The following is a 19,875-nucleotide window of genomic DNA, read 5'->3' on the forward strand; positions in this document are numbered from 1 at the left end:
GTCTTAGTGAGGTTGACAAAATTTTATTAACCCATCCTAAGCATTTTTAGGCTACTTTATTAAACCGAGCTCTAATGACACGCTGTGAGGAACCGTCCAGATAATATTCTAATTAATCATTAAGTCGATCATTTGTATAATCACGTCTACAATAATTAACTAGAATATCATCCCGATAGTCCCGGCATGTGTTTACTTTCAAGATCGGAACACACGTATTTACAACAAGCACATCATCATAAGGCATAACAAAGAGAGAGTAATTAAATTAAGTTACAAGTCTTTAAGTAGATTAAACTTTATAACAAAATACTTAACTCGGACATTTGCTAGAGTAGCTACGCAGCGGAAAGAGTTACATAACGACAAAAGATGGTTAGTGCCATTGCACTAAGGCGTCACCCTAAAATAACAACACACGAGTAGAATGTCACTACTTCCGCCCGTCGCCAACATCGGCAGGCGTAAAGTAGCCAAAAACTAAACCTTCCTCACTTGAAAAGCAAACAAAGCACACGAGTACGAAGTTACTTGCAAGATTTAATCCATAATGGGCACTTATAAATAGCCCAACTCCAAGGAGAATGCAATTTGGATAATTAGTAAGCACTCGACCACAGAGTTAAGTGAATTTCATATGCAAGAGCAATTTCAACTCAAGCGTAAGTATCTACACATAACCATAAACAACCTTCTATCCTGAGGTCATTACCATACCATAATTATAACTTGAAACATATCAAAACTTCAATAACATCACCATACATTTTCCAACATACCATCACAACCACAACCGGAACTCTATGATTCATGCAAATGGATAGAAGCGTGCTTATAACCGAGAGCGCGGAAATTCGAATTGTTTTACACCCTGCAGGGGGTACTCCATTACCCACACAACTTGAGGAACATACGGCTTGCGTGACCCTACAGATCCACACAAGGGGTACTCATGTCAACCTTTTTCAAATAAGCCCCAACCGTTTAAACATGTGTCTTGGCATGCGGCGGTCATCTAGAACTACTCCTAGAGCAAAGTAGGTACCCCTTCCAAGCCTATTATGCCAACAACACCCAAGACTAGCACGCCAAAACATCACAGCTACATAATGTATTTGGCTCATCCGTCTCATATACAGATATGTGGTAAGTACGGACAAGTGCTAAAGACAATTGCAATAATATACGGTGTTTAATTGATTCAAGCAGGCCTATAGCATCCGAGACTCTCTTCTCGAGCAATCCCTTTTGCTTGCCCGAATCTCGGCTCATCCTAACTAGTTTACACCATCCTCCATCATCATTATCTTTGTGATATAAGGTAAGTCCTAAGCTCGCGAACGATGGCCAAACCACCGCTCGACTTCTACCGAGGACCTAAGCCATGCTAAGCATAACACATTCTTTTTTCAGTTAGACCATTATATGATATGAACAACTCAGGTTACAAAGGATTAAGCGATAAACAATGTCAAAGACAGGGTAATGCAACAAATAGATCTAACCCAAAACCCGACATAAGATTCATTGACATGCAAATATACATAAAGAATAACATATTAATTGACACAATATATGATCCAAATTAATGGGATGAAAATGCTTAGATGCTTGCCTTATTGATTAGCTTCACAAGCAATGGAAACAACCTCCAGATCGCCCTCAATCACGCCCTCAATCACGCCCACGTCACCCTTCGGTCTTTCGTTCACTAAAGAAGAACACATGCAATGGTGAGCATGAAAGAGATACAATGAAATATACTGCATGATGCATATCAGTAGTGGATGCATCCTAACATCAAGCTAAAAGTACAAAACATACAAAGAAACAACGAATGTTTGTGATCTAAACATCGTCAGAAAGTAACAGGAGTCTCGAGTCTCCAAACAGATCTCCAGACTCTCCGGATTTTTCCAAAGTCTCCACATAGTTCTCCAGACTCTCCGGGTTTCTGGATTTTCTCTGGGATATCCGGACTCTCCGAAGTTCTGCAGAACAATTGTTCGCGATGATTTGTCAATTGAATCGACTTGCATGTTGAAATATAAATCACATAAACATGCAATGACACTAATACATTGGTTCTAAACCTAATACACTCACTCTACACCCTCGATTTACTAGCTATATCATCCAAACCTTCTTTCCATCTCTAATGCCTCAAGAACGCGATATTGCTTTGCTAATCTTCCATTGCTGTCCACAAATTCAACCAAAACCGAGCTAAAACTTGCGATGCTTTCATGGAAACCCAAGGGTACTTACCCAAAGTCCTTTGCCAAGGCTTCAGAATGTAGATTTGGGGAAGAACCAAAGGAAAACACTTGGAGAAGAGAGAATAAACTTGTTGAATGTTGCAGAACAACAAGGGTGACGAATTTGATTGCAATCCTCCAAACCTTCATGTATGTGAGTAAGAATTAGATAGATGGAGAGCTAGAGAGGTGGGGAATGTCATAGAGTGACATGCAAAAATTGTTTCTTGCTCCTTGGGTGGGATTTGGGGGAAAGAATGGAGAGAGTGCTTGAAGAAGAGAAGAGGTAGTGGATTGAGAAAGTGCATGGCCATGCCAATATGATTAAAGAGTTAATCATGATGAATCCACTATTTGATCGAGTGAATGGTTGGGCTATCACAAGGGTGGAACGTATCTTGCCTTGAGCTTGACTGGTATCATGAGGCGAAGGGATCGGTGCATATGTATATCAAGGTTTAGCCGATACGATCATTAATGTATACTCGGGAATCAACATGTCCTACTAGGGACCGCTATTGATTTCGGTTTGGAAAGGGTTTTCGAATCGTAGCCATTTGTACATGAACCTAACGGGTCACACACTTAATGAGTTGGAACAAAATATGCGAATTGGATTCATATATGGGTTTTGATTGGATTATGATCCATGAGAAGTTAGAGTCCTAAAGGGCTTCCAACGTGGGAGTCCATTGGCGAGCTCTATATAAGGAGAGGCATGGGTAGGGCGTGCCAAGGTTGAGCCACCCCGAAGCCCTAGCCGCAACCTTCCACACAATCTTCCAAAACCCTAGCCGTGCGTGCGATGCTAGCACATCGGCGCTCGGTGTTTCTATCCAGTACGTGTGGATACCTTAGAGGCACTGCTGCTATTGCGGCGCTGATCTGCTCGGCGAGTCGAACATGAGTTAGTCAAGGAGCGCGACCACCTGCTCGGAGTTGGTCGAGGAGCACGACCACCTGCTCGGAGTTGGTCGAGGAGCATGACCACCTGCGCGGGGCTGGTCGCGGAACTGATCGAGAAGTTGCTCGAGGAGTTTGATGCGCACGACGTTGGATTGGTCTAGTCCAACTCTTCTTCCGCTACACTGCGCGTTGAGTGGTAACAATCTATGATCTCCTACTAGCATGATTTCCTGGGTGAATGCGGTAGAAATTTTTTGTTTTAGGCTAGTGTAGCCTGCCCGTTCCCTAAAATTTTTAACAAGCCCTCAACAATTAAACATGATACTCATGATGCATGTTTATGCTTAATGACATGATTAAGGAATTGGGATGTGACAAGGATGAAGTGATATATGACCAATACTAGAGCTATCAAGATCAATTTTTAGAAAATAATTGAGAAACTTGCAAGGTGAAAGGATATGGCTGTCCCATTGCTGGTTGCAGCTAACAGAAGTTGTACCAATCTATATCGCAAATCAATTTGGCAATACATAATCAACTCAGAATGTAAAATTCAATCAAAGTGATCTATCCTTTGTAATTGAAGATGGGTTATCCATGCATGAACACATCACTAATAGAATCCAAATTCAAGTACCCAAAAAAAACATACAAGGTCAACACTGAGCCACGTTTGTTTGTTTAATGTAAAATACCTGCAATACAATGGGACAATGTTGATGCCTTGTTGCTAACCTTCAACTATTACAAATATCATTAATTAGAAACTATGATCATTCCAAATCAAAATAGAAACAAGGTCAAGTGTAGTTTATTACTTTCTTGTATGTCCACAAGATCGACATCATATGAGCATCAGCCATAGTCTCCATATCGACATAGGGACGAGGTAGAACTGCATCCCTGTTTAGCACAACATTCACAAGAATTTCACAAAATTGCCTTCCAAGGGACTGGCCTCCTAGTATGGTGCTTGGATTAGTTGAAATAATTGTTCCCTTAGTCATAGGTAGATCAGATCTCAACATGGCATATAATATGACATCTTTTCCAACCTGATGCAAATGATTTATGACAATTGAATCAATGCATCGAACAACTATGAAATGACAAGTAGAAAATATGTCAAAGGATGAGAATATTATAAGTGCATCATGTGCAAAGCGTGGGGCATCATTATTCCTTGGTGTGGTTGTAATGTTCGTTGTAGGTATTGATGGGGCTGCAGCATGCCTCTGGCCAAGCAAGTTCTGATCCTCCTCATCGCAGTGCTCATTTTCTCCAAAAAAAACATACCCTTCCTCACCCTGATCTTCATGTTGTCCCATCACTAATTTCATTAGACCTTGTGTCCTACATCAAAAATTTGAAGAATATATAAGAGATAAATGAACAGAGACTAATATTCCTATGTGCTTCAACAAAGTATAGTATTGTACCACATGGTGCCGTGAATTAGAACCATGTTGTGACATGGATTCCACATTTGGTCTTTCATGCTCCATCCTTTCCTCCCACAAGTCCATTCGAGCTTGCATTTGATCTATGTGTTGTTCTAGATTAGCTTTCTCACTTTCAACCTTTTTACGAGCTAGAATTTCCATTTGAAACCTTGTTGGTGTAACACTTCAACCCCGGGATGCCAACATCTTGAGGAGTAGGTCCTAGACCCATAACATAGACATATCCTCTTGGCTCCTTATCTACACAAATAGCAACAAATGCAGCAAAGAACCTTCCTTGGAGCGAAGAATCTTTGGAGCCTTTTCTTTATAGGAAAGTAGCAAAGAACCTTCATAGGAACCTTGTACTTGCATTTCCCATCTAGACTCTTTTTTTTATTTCCATCGTGAAACCTTACATTTTGGACAAGAACTAGAATCTACATACTCCTTCCAAAAGAGAATGCAGTCATTTTCACATGTATGAATACTAACGTACCCAAGTCCTATGGATTTCACCAATTTCTTAGCTTCATGAAAGTCTCTTGGTACTTCTGAACCTTTAGGGAATGCATCAGTTAGATCTAGTAGCACATTAAAACTTCTATCGGTCCATCCTCCAAGAAGTTTGATGTGAAGTAATCTAACTAGGAAACACAGCTTTGAGTAGTTCTTGCAACCCAGGTACAACTCTTAACTATTGTTTGCTGCCATCTTTTGAATGGCCACTAGATCTTCATTAGGCTATTGAAAAGTACCCTCATCTTCCAAATCCCCTCTATCATCTAAACCACAAGCTATGTCTCTAAGCAAATTGGATATGTCATCAACTTCATTAGAATCCTCCCTAAACTCAAAATCATCACAATTCCCATGATTCACAGAAGAGGAGCTAGCTTCCCCGTGTAAGTTCCATGTTCTATACCCTTTTAGAAATCCATCACATATCAAGTGTTCACACACTTCACTTGCCTCTCACCAAAATGAGTTAACACACTTTCTGCAAGGGCATAATATCTTGTTTCCTATCACTGAATTTCTAACAGAAGATAGGAAATTGTTCACTGCTTGTTTATAGGCCTTTGTCTCCCTACATGAAATTTATATGTTAAATCCCATGATAACTACACACCACTTTTAGAAATTGTGAACAATTTGTGTTGTACCTAGCCTCATCACTGATCCATGATATATCCATGCACCTTTATGTGGGATATCAAGCGACTTTCAAAATGAAATCCACAATCAGATCATAAGCATCAAAATAGCTGCATACTTTGGTAATTACAATGTCTACTCATACACAAAGGCTTATAATTAAAAACATAAATACTCTAGAGAATTAAATGATTTCACACTAGAAATCATAAGATTATAAGATAGCAATATGAAAATAAGGAACAGGAACTGGAAAAAGAAAACCTTACCATTATACCGAGGACATCTACTATCTATGTTGTGGATGTACACGTGAATGCGCGGGGTCCTTCTACTTCAGCTTCCATGATAGGTTTTGCCCATGACAGTGCAACTATAGATTCTCCTTCTGCTGGAACCCCTTGTTGCACACCTCGCACATGAACCGATTCATTGCTACCAGTGTCTTGGGTGACAGCCCAATCACCTCCACATTAGGGTTTGCATGCACATATGTACTATATATATATTAAACAAAAGAACATATACATGAGGTATAGACTATCCAGATCACTAACATCGCAAAGAATGAAGAGGACAAACATCTAGCTCAGGTACACATGGAATCTTGCCAAAAAAACATATGTTTAGATGATAAATACACGCTCATGACTTAGAACATCTATGCATACATAATTTCTCCTTCGACCAAGCAAAATTGAGTTTTTTTTTTCTGCATAATTATTCCTAGATGTTCCTGTTCGGCTATACTTCCTTTCAGAACATCTTCCAACTCTAACAATAGCACTAGTTCAGCAGGCTACTAACTATTGAGTATAACTAGATATGAAAAGTACTAGCAAGGTAGTTCATCTAACTAAAATCCTATGGAGAACAAATCTTGGATGGAAATACTCAGTAAGACAACTTTTGACTGAAATTGGAAAATGCACTTGCTAGAATTACCTGGTAGATCAGTCCTGGTCTTGGAAGCGGTGGAGATGGAGGTGGTGGTCGACTGGGAGGCCTTGGTGGTTGGGGCAGAAATGAGCTGGGGCTAGCAGTGGAGCTGGGGGCGACGACAGGCTGGTCGTGGTTGAAGAGGCAGTGGCGAGCTGGGTTAACGGTGGTGGCAGGTTGATCCTGGGTTAATGGCGGTGGCGGGCAGGTGGTCGGCGTTTAGGTAGTGGTGGCGGGATAGTCCTAGTCGGTGTTTAGGAAGTGGCAGTGGCTGGTCCTGCTTGGCGTTTAGCTAGCGGCGACAGGCTGGTCCTGGTCAAAGTTTAGGTGGTAGCAACAGCTTGCGACGGCGGCTGTGGGGTGTGACGGTGTGGGACACGATGGCTGGCGGTCGGATGTGGTTGCGGGCATGGGGTGCGATGGTGGCTGGTGGTGCTGGGAGAGAAGGCATACACACGGGATGGATTTTGGGAGAGGAGGCGGGTGCAAATGGGGATTTTCAGGAGAGCTGGCTAGGTGCCCTAGGGGAAAGGAGAGGAGAGATGGGGATTTTTTTAGATTTGGTTTGGTATTCGTATGAATTTGCCTATATAATGCTTTAAATGTGCCTACCTGATACATCAAATAATTTCTTTGCTGCAACCTCAAATATCTTTGCTCTCTTCTGTGCTCTGTCGATTCACTATGCATTCGTATGAATTTGCCTATGTAATGCTTCGAATTTGTCTCAAATTGTTTTACAATTTGTCTACAGTTATTCTTGTTTTCTTCTCAGAATCATTCTAATTTGTCTGTTCAAATCACGCTGATTTACCTTTCAAATTACGCTTATTTGCTTTTCAGAATCTTCTTATTTGTTTGCTCCAAATCTCCTGATTTGCTTTCAAGAAATTCAACGTATTTGATACTAATTTTTGTTTATATTACTCTATTTATCTGAGTGCGTGAGTGGGTAAGGAAGACACAAAATCTAGTTTGATTTTTTCCTTAAAACATGGAGCATATTGATTTGATTTTTTTTATGATATGGATTCTAATGTGCTTTCTGACTCTAGTCTGATTTGCCGATACCTTTTTAAAAAATACTTTTATGTATCTAGGTGAACTAGGAAAAACAGACGGCCTTCCCATCTTTATGGGCGAAGCGTCGGGAATGGGGAGGTGGAGAGCATGCTGGTGGTTGGTTAATTAATCACTTTCCTTAAATGGATTCACTATATTTTCATATAGGCTAAAATCATGATCTTAAGAATCTTCTTCTTTTTCTTATTTTCTTTTCATATTGTTCTAATTTGTCTATGGATTCACTGTATTTTGCTTACACTTTTTGACAAATTTGCCTATTACTTAGTTTGAAAAGGGGTGTAACAAGAGTTGATTTTTCATTGGTTTAATTTGAAATTCATGCTGACATGTTTTCACAGAGCCTAATTTTCTTCAGACAACTATCTTTAACTAAATAAAGACTTTTCATTACTGCTCCTAAGAATTTAAATTTATTTTGTTCTTTTTTGCTTTTCACATTTTTATAATTTGCCTATGGATTCACTATAATTTGCTTACACTTTTAACAAAATCTCTTATTATGTGGTACAAAAAGGAGATAATGGATGCACTTTATCAGAAAAGTTTTGTCTATCATGCATGTATTGAATGACTTAGAGTTACCAGTACGTTTGGCAGACAAAAGAATTGAAAATTGTGGTGTGCATGTTGAAGTGCAAACAAACGCATGTATGGTTGGAACATAGTAAAACAGATAAACTACTTGCATGACATTGAACAAATTTGATCACTATTTGCATGTTCATATTTTCCCCTGTTTCACTGTGTTTGCTTTTTTGCTTATTTTTTCCTGGTAAGTACTCACTTCTTTTTCTTACTCAAGCCTTTTGTTTTCTGGCTGCTTAATTTCAGGTAACAAGAATAGAGTGTACACTAAGGCTGGTCAAATTGCATGGTCACTTGATAGCGGAGATATGTGAGGCTAGTTTTGGAGATCTGCTGAACAAAGGGGTGCCTTTATTTTATTTTATTTTTGTTGAAATATAGATGTGTCAAGCAAATTTTGGTTAAGGTATATGCATTTCTGTTGTTTTTTTTAAGAAATACTAGTGGATGTGATTTGAAGCATGTCTGCAGAACTATATTATGTAGACAAATACTCTCTTTTTAACAACAAATTCTTGTAGAGCATTACTTGTTACTGAAAAGCAATTCAGAGTAATCAGATAAAGCAAGAATTTTGTAAACAAGAGCAGTTTAACACTTTCTTTTCTAATAAATGTGTACTGCTATGAAGCAATACTTGTTCAATGATAGAAGGAACTGTTAGGATTCGTCGGAGAAACGTCACGCCTTGACGCCGGCGATCTCTCTGCAAACACACATGACTCACGCGAACGCTGATTACGAAACAGAACTCTGACACTTGGTATTTAGTTGTGTTGCTTTTGCTGGACTCTTCATTCACTATATAAAGCAACGATTACAAGCTACAAAACCGGGCCATGATCCCCCTTGCACGCCCATCATCGACGAATGCCATCCCAGACGTCGCGGTCGTGGCGCACGATGCGCTCCCGCGCGGACATAGCGCACGCGCACAACCAACAACCAGCCATGCGCACACCCACTAGAAATGCGAAAAAGAAATAAAACATGCTAACTATGCACAAGAATTATTCAAACAATCTCCTCCTAAGTCTTGAGCATCTGATTAGTCACCTTGGCACAGGCCAATCTTCTTGGTAAGCTCCTGGAACTTGACCCTACTGAGAGGCTTTGTGAGAATGTCCCCCAACTGTTCGTCAGTCCTGATGAACTTCACCTCAATCTGGCCATTGTTCGCATACTCCTGGATCAGATGAAACCATGTATCTATATGCTTGCTCCGGTCGTGATGCACTGGATTTTTTATCAAGGAAATTGTGGACTTGTTGTCCACCCTCAACACCGGCTTGTTAACATCTGACTGTAGAATTTTAAACAACAGCCAGGCAAGCCAAACTCCTTGGCAGGCAGCTGTAGCAGCAGCAATGTACTCGGCCTCACAACTTGATAATGCTACTACCTTTTGCTTAGTAGATTGCCAACTGATTGCACTATCACCTAGGAAGAACAGAACCCCAGTAGTACTCTTTCTACTGTCCACATCTCCTGCCAGATCACTATCACTGAACCCCAGCAATGCAGGCTGCTGATTTTTCTTCCTGGCATAAAACAACCCCAAATCTCTTGTCCCAGCAATGTATTTCGGAATGTGCTTTACTGCTGCAAGATGATCCTCATGGGGCTCCTCCATGAATCTGCTGACATATCCCACTGAAAAAGCAAGATCAGGCCAAGTGCTGACCAAATATCTGTGGCTGCCTACCAAGCTCCTGTACAATGTTGCATCAACAGGTGGGCTTGAGCTTTCCCTGGACAGCTTGAATCTTGGCTCCATTGGCACTTGGCATGGATTGCAATCACTCATCCCTACCGTCTCCAATATTTTCCTTGCATAGGCTCCTTGACTGAGTGAGATCCTTGTAGCCTGCTGCTTTACTTCAATCCCTAGATAGTAATGCAACAGCCCCAAATCACTCATCTTTGACAACCGAGCCATCTCCCTTCTAAACCTCTGAATGCTGTTGCTGGTGGCCTCAATAATCACAAGATCATCAACATATACTACAACTATCAGGTGCTCAACACCTTGACCTCTGCCATAGATAGTATAATCTGATGGACACTTCTTGAACCCCAGAGACAGCAGACTCTCATCCAGCTTCTGGTTCCAGGCTCGAGGATCTCGATGTAGCCCGTACAGAGCCTTGTGAAGCTTGTACACCTGATGTTCACTCCCCACCTTGCTGAAACCTGGTGGCTACTCCACATAGACCACCTCTTGCAAATCTCCATTCAAGAACGCCGATTTGACGTCCATATGATGGATCTCCCAACCTTCATGCGCCGCCAATGCAACAAGCAACCGCACGGTCTCCATGTGTGCCACATGTGCAAATACCTCATCGTAGTTGACGTCGTGTAGTTGTGTGTACTCTTTGACGATGAGCTGTGCCTTGTACCACACCACAGCACCAAGCTCGTCCCGCTTCACCCTGTAAACCCACTTTAGGCCAATAGCTCGACGGCCACGGGGTAACTCTGTGAGCGTCCAGGTCTTGTTCTCTTCGATTGCCTGCAGCTCCTCTTCCATCACCCTGCGCCAGCACGGCACTTGCTCTGCTTTTGCAAGCAACGCTGGTTCCTTCACGCTCACCGCGAACAGATGTCCAGCACCCAGGTCATGCACAGCATATCCAGGTGGCGACCCTGGACCAACGACATCATCCACAGCCCGGAAATGCAGTGGTACGTCTTCATCATGATTAGCGTCTAGATCTTCATTGATGGTTGCTGGTGGAGACACAAATTGGACACCGGATGATGACTGCGCACCCAGAATACCATGTGACGACTGCGTGCTCCCCACGGGTGATGTAGACCCGAGTGGTGAGCCCGCCCAAGCTGGTGTTGCTGGTGCCAAGTCCATGTGAGCTCCAGGGAGACCTGCTCTGCCGGCCTCCTGCTTCGTAGCGCCATGCCGATGCACCGATACGTACTCGACGGTAAAGATGTCGTTGTCGTTCGCCGCTAGCGCTGCAACCTCCACATTATCAGACCAGTCCCACTGGCCCCGCTCGTCGAAGACCACATCCCGCGTCACGTGGACGCGCCTCGTAGTGGGGTCATATGCACGGTACACCTTGGACCTACGCTCGTAGCCAACGAAGATCATCTTTTGGCCACGATCATCCAGCTTCTTGAGGTGTGGCGCGGTGTTCCTGACGTAGACAAGGTAGACGAACGTCCTCAGATGATGCACCGCTGCTTTCTTCCCGTACCACCCCTCGAACAGGGTCATGCCCTCCACACTCTTCGTCGGGCACCGATTCAGGACATATACGGCGGTGTTAACCGCCTCGCCCCAGAACCACCCCGGCAGCCCCTTTCCCTTGAGCATGCTATGCACGGTTGCCACCACCGTGCTATTTTGCCGCTCGATGATGCCATTCTGTTGTGGACTATATGGCGCCGTGAGTTGTCAGTGCACGCCTTCAGCCTTACAGTACTCCGCGAACTCGGCCACGGTGAACTCACCACCGCGATTAGTTTGGAGCGTTGTGAGCCTGTGTCCTAACTCTGCCTCAGCACGTGCCTGGATCTCCTTGATCGCCGTCGCAGCACGGTCCTTCGGCTGGAGCACCGTCACCCACATAAACCGACTGCGATCATCGACGAGCAACAAGAAATACCTGTTGCCACTAGGGGTCACCGGTGTGATTGGGCCACACAGATCACCATGCACTAGCTCCAGGGCGTGCTGCGCTCGGTATTGCGCACGCTCTGGGAATGACGACCTCTTCTGCTTTCCGGAGAGGCATGCTTCACAGAGCTGGTCAACTTGATTGATGCTTGGCAGTCTGCGCACTAGCTCCTCCTGAGCCATGCGTCGTAGGGCCGCCATGTTGAGATGCCCGAGCCTGGCGTGCCATTGCCAGGTGCTCTCCTTGCCTCACACGGCTAGGCACACCAGTTGTGCAATGGTGACCCATAGCACATACATGCGGTTCCGTCCATGCGCCACCCTCGACAGCAACCGCCCCTCCAGCTTGCAGATCCTCATCACCCCGTGGTCGATGTGGATGTCGTAGCCTGCCTCATCCAGCTGCCCCACGCTCACGATGTTTGTCATTAGCTAGGGAATGTAGTAGACGGCGGAGAAGGACTTGTGCTCGTCGTCCTTGCAGCTGAACAGAATCGTCCTGCAGCCTTCGATGCGCGCAACGGAGTCGTCCCTGAATCGCACCGTCCCACAGACCGCCATGTCGAGCACGACGAATGTCGCCCGAGACCCCGACATATGATTCGTGGCCCCGGTGTCGAGGACCCATGCGAGAGCATCGCGCTCCTCCTCGGGCCCCAATTGGACGAACATCTTCTCTTCCCATAGCCTTACCGAGCCACGAGAGGACTCTACCGCAGCAGAGTGTCGATCCCCAGACGATGTGCTCCGTACTGCACCTGCCGGTGCCCTAGGGCGAGGGATTCGCATTGGCGGTGATGGGGATCCTGCCCCAGTTGGGGTAGAGGCACAGGATGTGGCCGGCGATGCTGGCGGTGGTGGCGTAGATTCACGACGCGGTGGTGGTGGCGATGGGGAATTGTTCTGCCACCCCACACTCGCCTGCAGCAACAACAAGGAAGCCTCCTCCTCCTGAGCAACGTGGGCCTCCTCCTTCTTGGGCTTGGAGCGACACTCCTGGGCCCAGTGCCCGTACTTACCACACCGCCTGCATTGGTCCTTGCCGAAGCCATTGGCCGGCCCAGTAGACGAGGACGAGCCATAATTGCTCCAGTGCCCGTGGCCTCGCCCCCGCTTGTTGCCGTGCCGCGAGGAGCTCCTGCTCACGTTGCCGCTGTTCTGGTTCTCCGCCTCGCGTCGCTTTCGCCGTGCATCCCACTCCTCCTCCGTCAAGTAGAGCTTGCCATCATGGTTCACTGTCGGCGGTGGTGGCTCGAATGCCTCCTCGGTGGCCTTTAGCCGCCCCGAGAGATCAGCGACCGTGAGCGTGGACACGTTGAGAAGTGTCGGGATTGCCAACACGATCTGCTTGAACCAAGGTGGCACGCTACGGAGAATCTTCTCCACGATCTTGGTCTCCTCCACGACTTCGCCGAGCGTCACGAGAGAGGCTGCCATCCCATTCAGGCACAAGGCGTACTCCTCCACGGTCTCGCCGTCCTTGAACATCGCCAAGTCAAACTGCCGCCGCAATTGCTGCGCGGTCGACTTCTTCATGCGGTCGTCACTGACCCGCATGGTCGCGATGGCGTCCCATGCCTCCTTCACCGATGCCTTATCGGCGATCGTGGACACCATCTCTGGCGGCACGGTGCTGCACAAAGCGTCGAGCACCATCATGTCCTCCCGTGGATCAACGCCGCCCTTGTTGACGGCCGTCCAGAGCGCCCGAGCCTTGAGCTTCACCTTCATGAGGAGCGCCCAGTCGGAGTAATTTGTCTTGGTTAGAACGGGTAGCTAGTCCCGTCGCCCACCTCACGCACTACTCGCTGGATCACCGCGCCATCCTTGGTGCCACTCGACCCATCACCCTTCCCCAGCGGTGGCGTTGGTCCTGTCATCAGCGCATAATCGATCGCATGGTCACGATTCCAATGGCGGTACCTCACCGCGATCGAGCCCCGGGCCGCAACTGACTCTGATGCCACGTGTTAGGATTCATCGGAGAAATGTCACGCCTTGACGCCGGCGATCTCTCTGCAAACACACAGGACTCACGCGAACGCTGATTATGAAACAGAACTCTGACACTTGGTATTTAGTTGTGTTGCTTTTGCTGGACTCTTCATTCACTATATAAAGCAACGATTACAAGCTACAAAACCGGGCCACGATCCCCAACTTGCACGCCACGCCCATCATCAACGAATGCCATCCTAGACGTCTCAGTCGTGGCGCATGACGCACTCCCGCGCGGACATAGCGCACGCGCACAGCCAACAACCAGCCATGTGCACACCCACTAGAAATGAGAAAAAGAAAAAAAAACTATGCTAACTATGTACAAGAATTATTCAAACAGGAACTTAACAATTTTATGATCTTTTTTTTATAAAGTTGTATCTGTCATAATGTTACAATTTAGACATATTGATCTCATTAGACATCACAAACTGCTGACTAGTATTAAAAAACTGAAGTTATGATTCACATAGATTTATCTCCATTTTTGTTGTTAATGCGGGCAAGTGGTTTTTTTTTTTTACAATGCAATCTCAAACTTAGTAGATATCACAAACTCAACTTCATGATTCACATTGGTTCATCTCAATTATTATGATTTACAGGGTTTTTAACAAGGTGAATGGAAGTATCTCTGCTACACAAAAGGTGTTTTGTAAGGTATCTAAGGTGCAAAGAGAAGCATTTAAATCACGGGGCATTAGAGTAACTATGCTTTTGAGCGTTACCTAGTATGGGTACTTGACTTGATTAGGAAGGCACCTATTAAAGTAATTTCTTAATTAGAGCGTGCGGGCGGATAGGAAGTAGCATACACATGCATGCATTAGCCTTGCCCGTATATATAATTATTTTGCCTTTTTTTAGCTCCATGTAATAATTATAATCGTGTGCGGCGAACATGATCCTTTTAGACATGTATGTGTTTTGGTGATTAATGACAATATAGTCAATGAGACTAATATATTTGTCAAGTATATGTTTTAGTAGATCTCATAGATGCAATACATGAAGAAGCCACCAAAGCAGGATAAAGATTGGATTGAATTGGACAAGTCCTAGAGAATTTGTACACGTCGGATGGTCTGACGCTCAGAGGATTGTACACGTTAGAGTGTTTTGACTCAAAAGAGGTATTACAGCAGAACACACCGGATGGTCTGGTGTTGAGGTGATATAAATGCCGAAGCATTTTTTAGGAACTATTTCTCGGTGGGAGAAGGAGTTTGAATGCCAGACGATTCGGTGCTCTTAGGCTTGTACACATCAGAGCATTCTCAGATGAAGGTGAAAATATTGTACACGCTGGATGGTCTGACGATGAGAAGTTGACTACACGGGAGCATTTTTCAGGAGATATTACAACGGCTTGTCTGGTGTGATTCTACATGTCGGATGGTTCGGTGATCAGAAGTCTACACACTGGACAAATGCACAATGAAGAACTGGTTCGGTTGGCTCAAGTATCCACACCAGATAGTCTGGTGATGGGGTTTAAGTTAACGCTAGAATATTCGGTGTTCACAATGAGTTTGAGTGGGGTTCTAATGGCTAGTTGCTAATGTTGTACACGCCGGACAATCCGCTGCTTGTACTGCTATTGACGTGGCAAATAACTTCTTCTATTCTACTCTACGGGATCTTACAGAGCCTGTTCATGGATGACATGATTGGGGTACAATCTTTGAAAATAAGATGCGCAGCTCCGCACAACATAGGGATTGGCATGCTTTCGGAAAGAGCATAGAATAGTAGAGGATCCAGCATGCAGGACATGGCGACCGTCTTCCTTTCCTGTCTATCTCCCTTCGGTCAGGTAGTTTTGCTTTCAATGCCGAAGGAGCATGGTGGGATAGAACGGTAGTTTCTTATGTCTACCACTCTATTCACTGGAGGAAAGACAAGAAAGTAAACAATTCTTCAAAGGAATTGGCTCTACTAGAATAGAGGAATTGGCTCGCTCCTTCGCTCACTGGGTAAGGGATCATCTGGTATTCATAGTCTGTTTGAGCCGTTGGAGCAATGGCTAGTTCACGAGTTTAAGACTATAAATATCCCTCCACTCAGTCATTTGAGTGTGCTGGAGTCCAGGGAAGCTCATAGACACTTGAAAAGACATCCAAGAAACCAAAGTGCTAAAGTGATCATCCAAGGTAGTTAAGCATAAGATTAGAGAGTGATTATTGCTATTAGGTCTAAAGAGAGTTGTTGCTAGGTGTTGCTGCCTATAGAGGGGATCAATGAGTGATCCTTGGAGCCTTGGTGACTTGCCGGCACTGTGAGGCTTGATGGCTCATGCTTGTTGGCCCTCCAACTTGGTGTAGAGCGGTGGCAAGATTCTTGTATGGGGACGCGGAGATCCTTACCTTTGTGGCTCAAACTCCAAAGTGAAGATTGTGGCAAGTGACCTGAAGAGAGGCTTGTGATGAGGCCTTACCTTGGTGGCTTGATGGCTCAATCTACTTGAGGCCTAGGTGACTTAAGGGTCGTGACCAGGTGCCGTCCAGGATATATTGTCTAGGTGGCTGCTCCAACATGGACTATAGGTGGCATTTATACTATTGATACCATGGGATAAAAATCCTTTGTGTTGAGCTTGCTCTCTCTACCATCTTTACATTTCATATTTACATACTTGCAATCTACCTTTGCATGTTTACCTTCCTAGAGTAGTTTGCTAGGATTAGCTATAGGTTGTAAATCTTTTGAGTGGTAGAGTAGACACACTAGATAAATCTAAAGTATATTTAGATAGAAATTGTATAGGTTTATCTTATGAAGTTTTTGGAGCCGATTAGTTTAAAGTGTCCTAGTTCACCACCCCTTAGGATGTCACCAACCCCTACATTTGGTATCAAAGCCGGGGCTCACACCTTTTACAAGGATATGCTAGTCCAGGTGGCATTTGAGACGTGGTTTCAATTGGATCGGTTAGGCTTCACCGCTTAGAGAGTTGTGATGTTCGGGGTCGGGATGGATACCGATAGTGCTCCATATTTTGACGGCATTCACTTTCCCTGTTGGAAAATTCTAATGACTTGTCATTTGCATGCCAAAGGTTTAGATGTTTGGATAGTCACTGAGGAGGGGATGAAGGAAAGTCTCATAAACAAGGAGAGGCAGTTTGATGCTTTAGCGAAGAGTATTCTTTTATTATCTCTAAGCATTGATGCATTCAATCGAGTATATTCTCTCACCTATGTACATGATATTTGGACTAACCTCATTGAAATTCATGAAGGCACAAAGGATTTGCGTAATGAGAAATATATCATAAGCTAATCACTAAGCTCAATAGCATCAAACAACTTGCCCATGAAAGTTTTAATGACATGTACTCACGTTTGAATATTCTTGTCAATAAGATCAAAGGGCTAAGTTTGATGCTAATTGAAGACGATCAAGTGGTGAGAAGGATACTTCAAGCTCTACTTCCAAAGTACAAGTTGATAGTCTCCATCATCTACGACAACAACGACTTTTGCAAGATAACTCCAAACCAATTTCTTGGCAAGATTATTGCCCATGAGATGACCATGAACATGGAGGTCCAAACTTCCTTCTCATCAGGCGCCAAGAACCTTGCCCTCAAAAGCAAGCAAGCTTCTTGCCCACACATGGAAGAGAAGATGAGAATGCAAGAGCAAGAGTTAAGCTCAAGCGAAGATGACGGTAATGAAATGAAAAGCACGATGAAGAAGATGAGCAAAACATCTCAAGTGATAAAGATATAGATCATAAGATCACCAAACTCATCTCAAGATTGGAGAAGGACCTCAAGATGATCAATGCTAAGATTAATCATCCAATCTCCACTAAAGACTTGGTCAACACAATTGATCATATCAAGAAGGAGAAGAAGACCTAGAATAAGAGATAGACAAGGGGAACAGGCAAAGCATTTGCAAGCATAGGAAGATGGGTGAGTGAAGATGAAGATTCAAGCTTAACTGATGAGAGCTTCACCATTCACTCCTCTAAGAGAAGCTCTTCCTTAAGGTTGTCATCACATAAGTCATCATCACACAAGTGCCTTGTGGCCAAAGGTATAAAAAATGATGTAAGTGATGATGAATCTGATGAGAATTCACTCTTTCAAGTAGAACTTCTTGAATTGATAAATGAGCAACAAAGGGCCTTAAAGAAACAAGCTAAAAAACTTAAGAAATTCAATGCCCTTAATGACATTCATGCTATCTTTGTTTCTAATTATAAATATTTAGTGAGTAAATTTGAATTGCTAGACAAAAAGAATGAAGAGGTTAAGGCAAAACTTGAGGGCATTGAATCTCAACCTAAAGCCCCTTTGAAGAAATCTACCTCTCTTTCTAATTTTAATCCTAAGGTAGATGTTTCTACTTCTTATGATGATTTAATTGAGCTATCTAGCTCACCCCTTTGCAATGAGATATGTGTTAAGAATGTTATTATAGAATCATGTAATAGCCTCATTGCACAAGATAATGATGAGCTCAAGCAAGAAGTGGAGAATCTCAAGAAAGACTTAACAAGATTAATAGACAAGCATTATGTCCAACATCTTCAAGACAACCATGACAACATGGTGAACAAGCTTACGGAGGGATCCGCCGTAACATGCTTCAAGTGTCATCAAGAAGGCCACAAGTCCTTCCAATGCAAGCAAGTCAAGAAGGAGACCAAGGAGAAGAAGAAGACAATGAACTTCTCAAACAAGACCCCCAACTTCTATACCAAGCCTCACTACAAGATTAAGACCAAGAGCAACCATTACAAGCTCAAAAAGGACTATGGCAAAGTGGTTGCACATATAGTTAGAAGAAAGGATCAGGGGTGGAACCAACCCATTTGGGTGCCAAAGGAAGTCATCACCAACATGAAGGGGCCCTAATTAGTTTGGGTTCCAAAGAAGACTTGAAGTCCACAGGTCAGGAAAGAAGTCAAGTGTACAAGATTGAGCGTATTGATGAAAACATTGATCATCATATACCCAAAATCCTCCATCCAATGGTAAAAGAGGTAATGGTAACTATATTTTTGTTAATGAATTGTGTTTTGCATCTAGTACATTTTCCTTGTCTAGGATTGCATATGCATATTTCATTTCCTTGCAATGCCTAGTGCACTTGTGTTTTTCTCCAAACTATGAGCAACCTACATGGTTTGTTAGTTATAGGTTCTTTTCATAGCACTTGTTTTCAAGTTATTTTCTTTATGTGTCATGAGTCCAATCGATGGTATAAATTTTCTCATTGTTATCAATGACAAGTGCATGTCTCTCACAGAGTATTCGATACTTGTATGCACACATTTAGGGGGAGCATATCCTATGAGTTGCGATTTTGAGACTAATATGCATTGCAAGTGATATCTTTTGTAGTCTCATAGAGTAATCTACGAGTCCTTGGTGGTATGCAACGCTTATTCATCAAGTGGTATTATTGTCAATTCATTTGATCATTTAAGCTAGCTCCATATATAATATGGCTTAAACTTTCTATCTCTACATATTGTTTAGTTGTGCATATGTTTCACTCTTATCATATGGATGCACATACATAGGGGGAGTTTAGACTATATTATGTGATTTTTATGAATTGTGATCTATGTGTTTTTATTTCAAATGGTATCCACATAGCTTATTTCAATTTTATCTCTATAGTTTGTATCATACCTTTCAATTGGATTCCTACATGTAGTGTCATTTTATTATATCATGGTTCATGAATATATCTGCTGTGTACTCTAACATTTTCTCTTGAGTTCAACATGTGTTTGTAGCCTTTTTGAGATTGTTGACAAATGGGGAGAATTTTGATGACCAAAGCAAGTTCAAGTTGCATGATTATTAAGCAAGATGCAATACTGTTGAAGA

This window comes from Phragmites australis, chromosome 13 (genome assembly GCF_958298935.1).
Source record: "Phragmites australis chromosome 13, lpPhrAust1.1, whole genome shotgun sequence".
NCBI lineage: Eukaryota > Viridiplantae > Streptophyta > Magnoliopsida > Poales > Poaceae > Phragmites > Phragmites australis.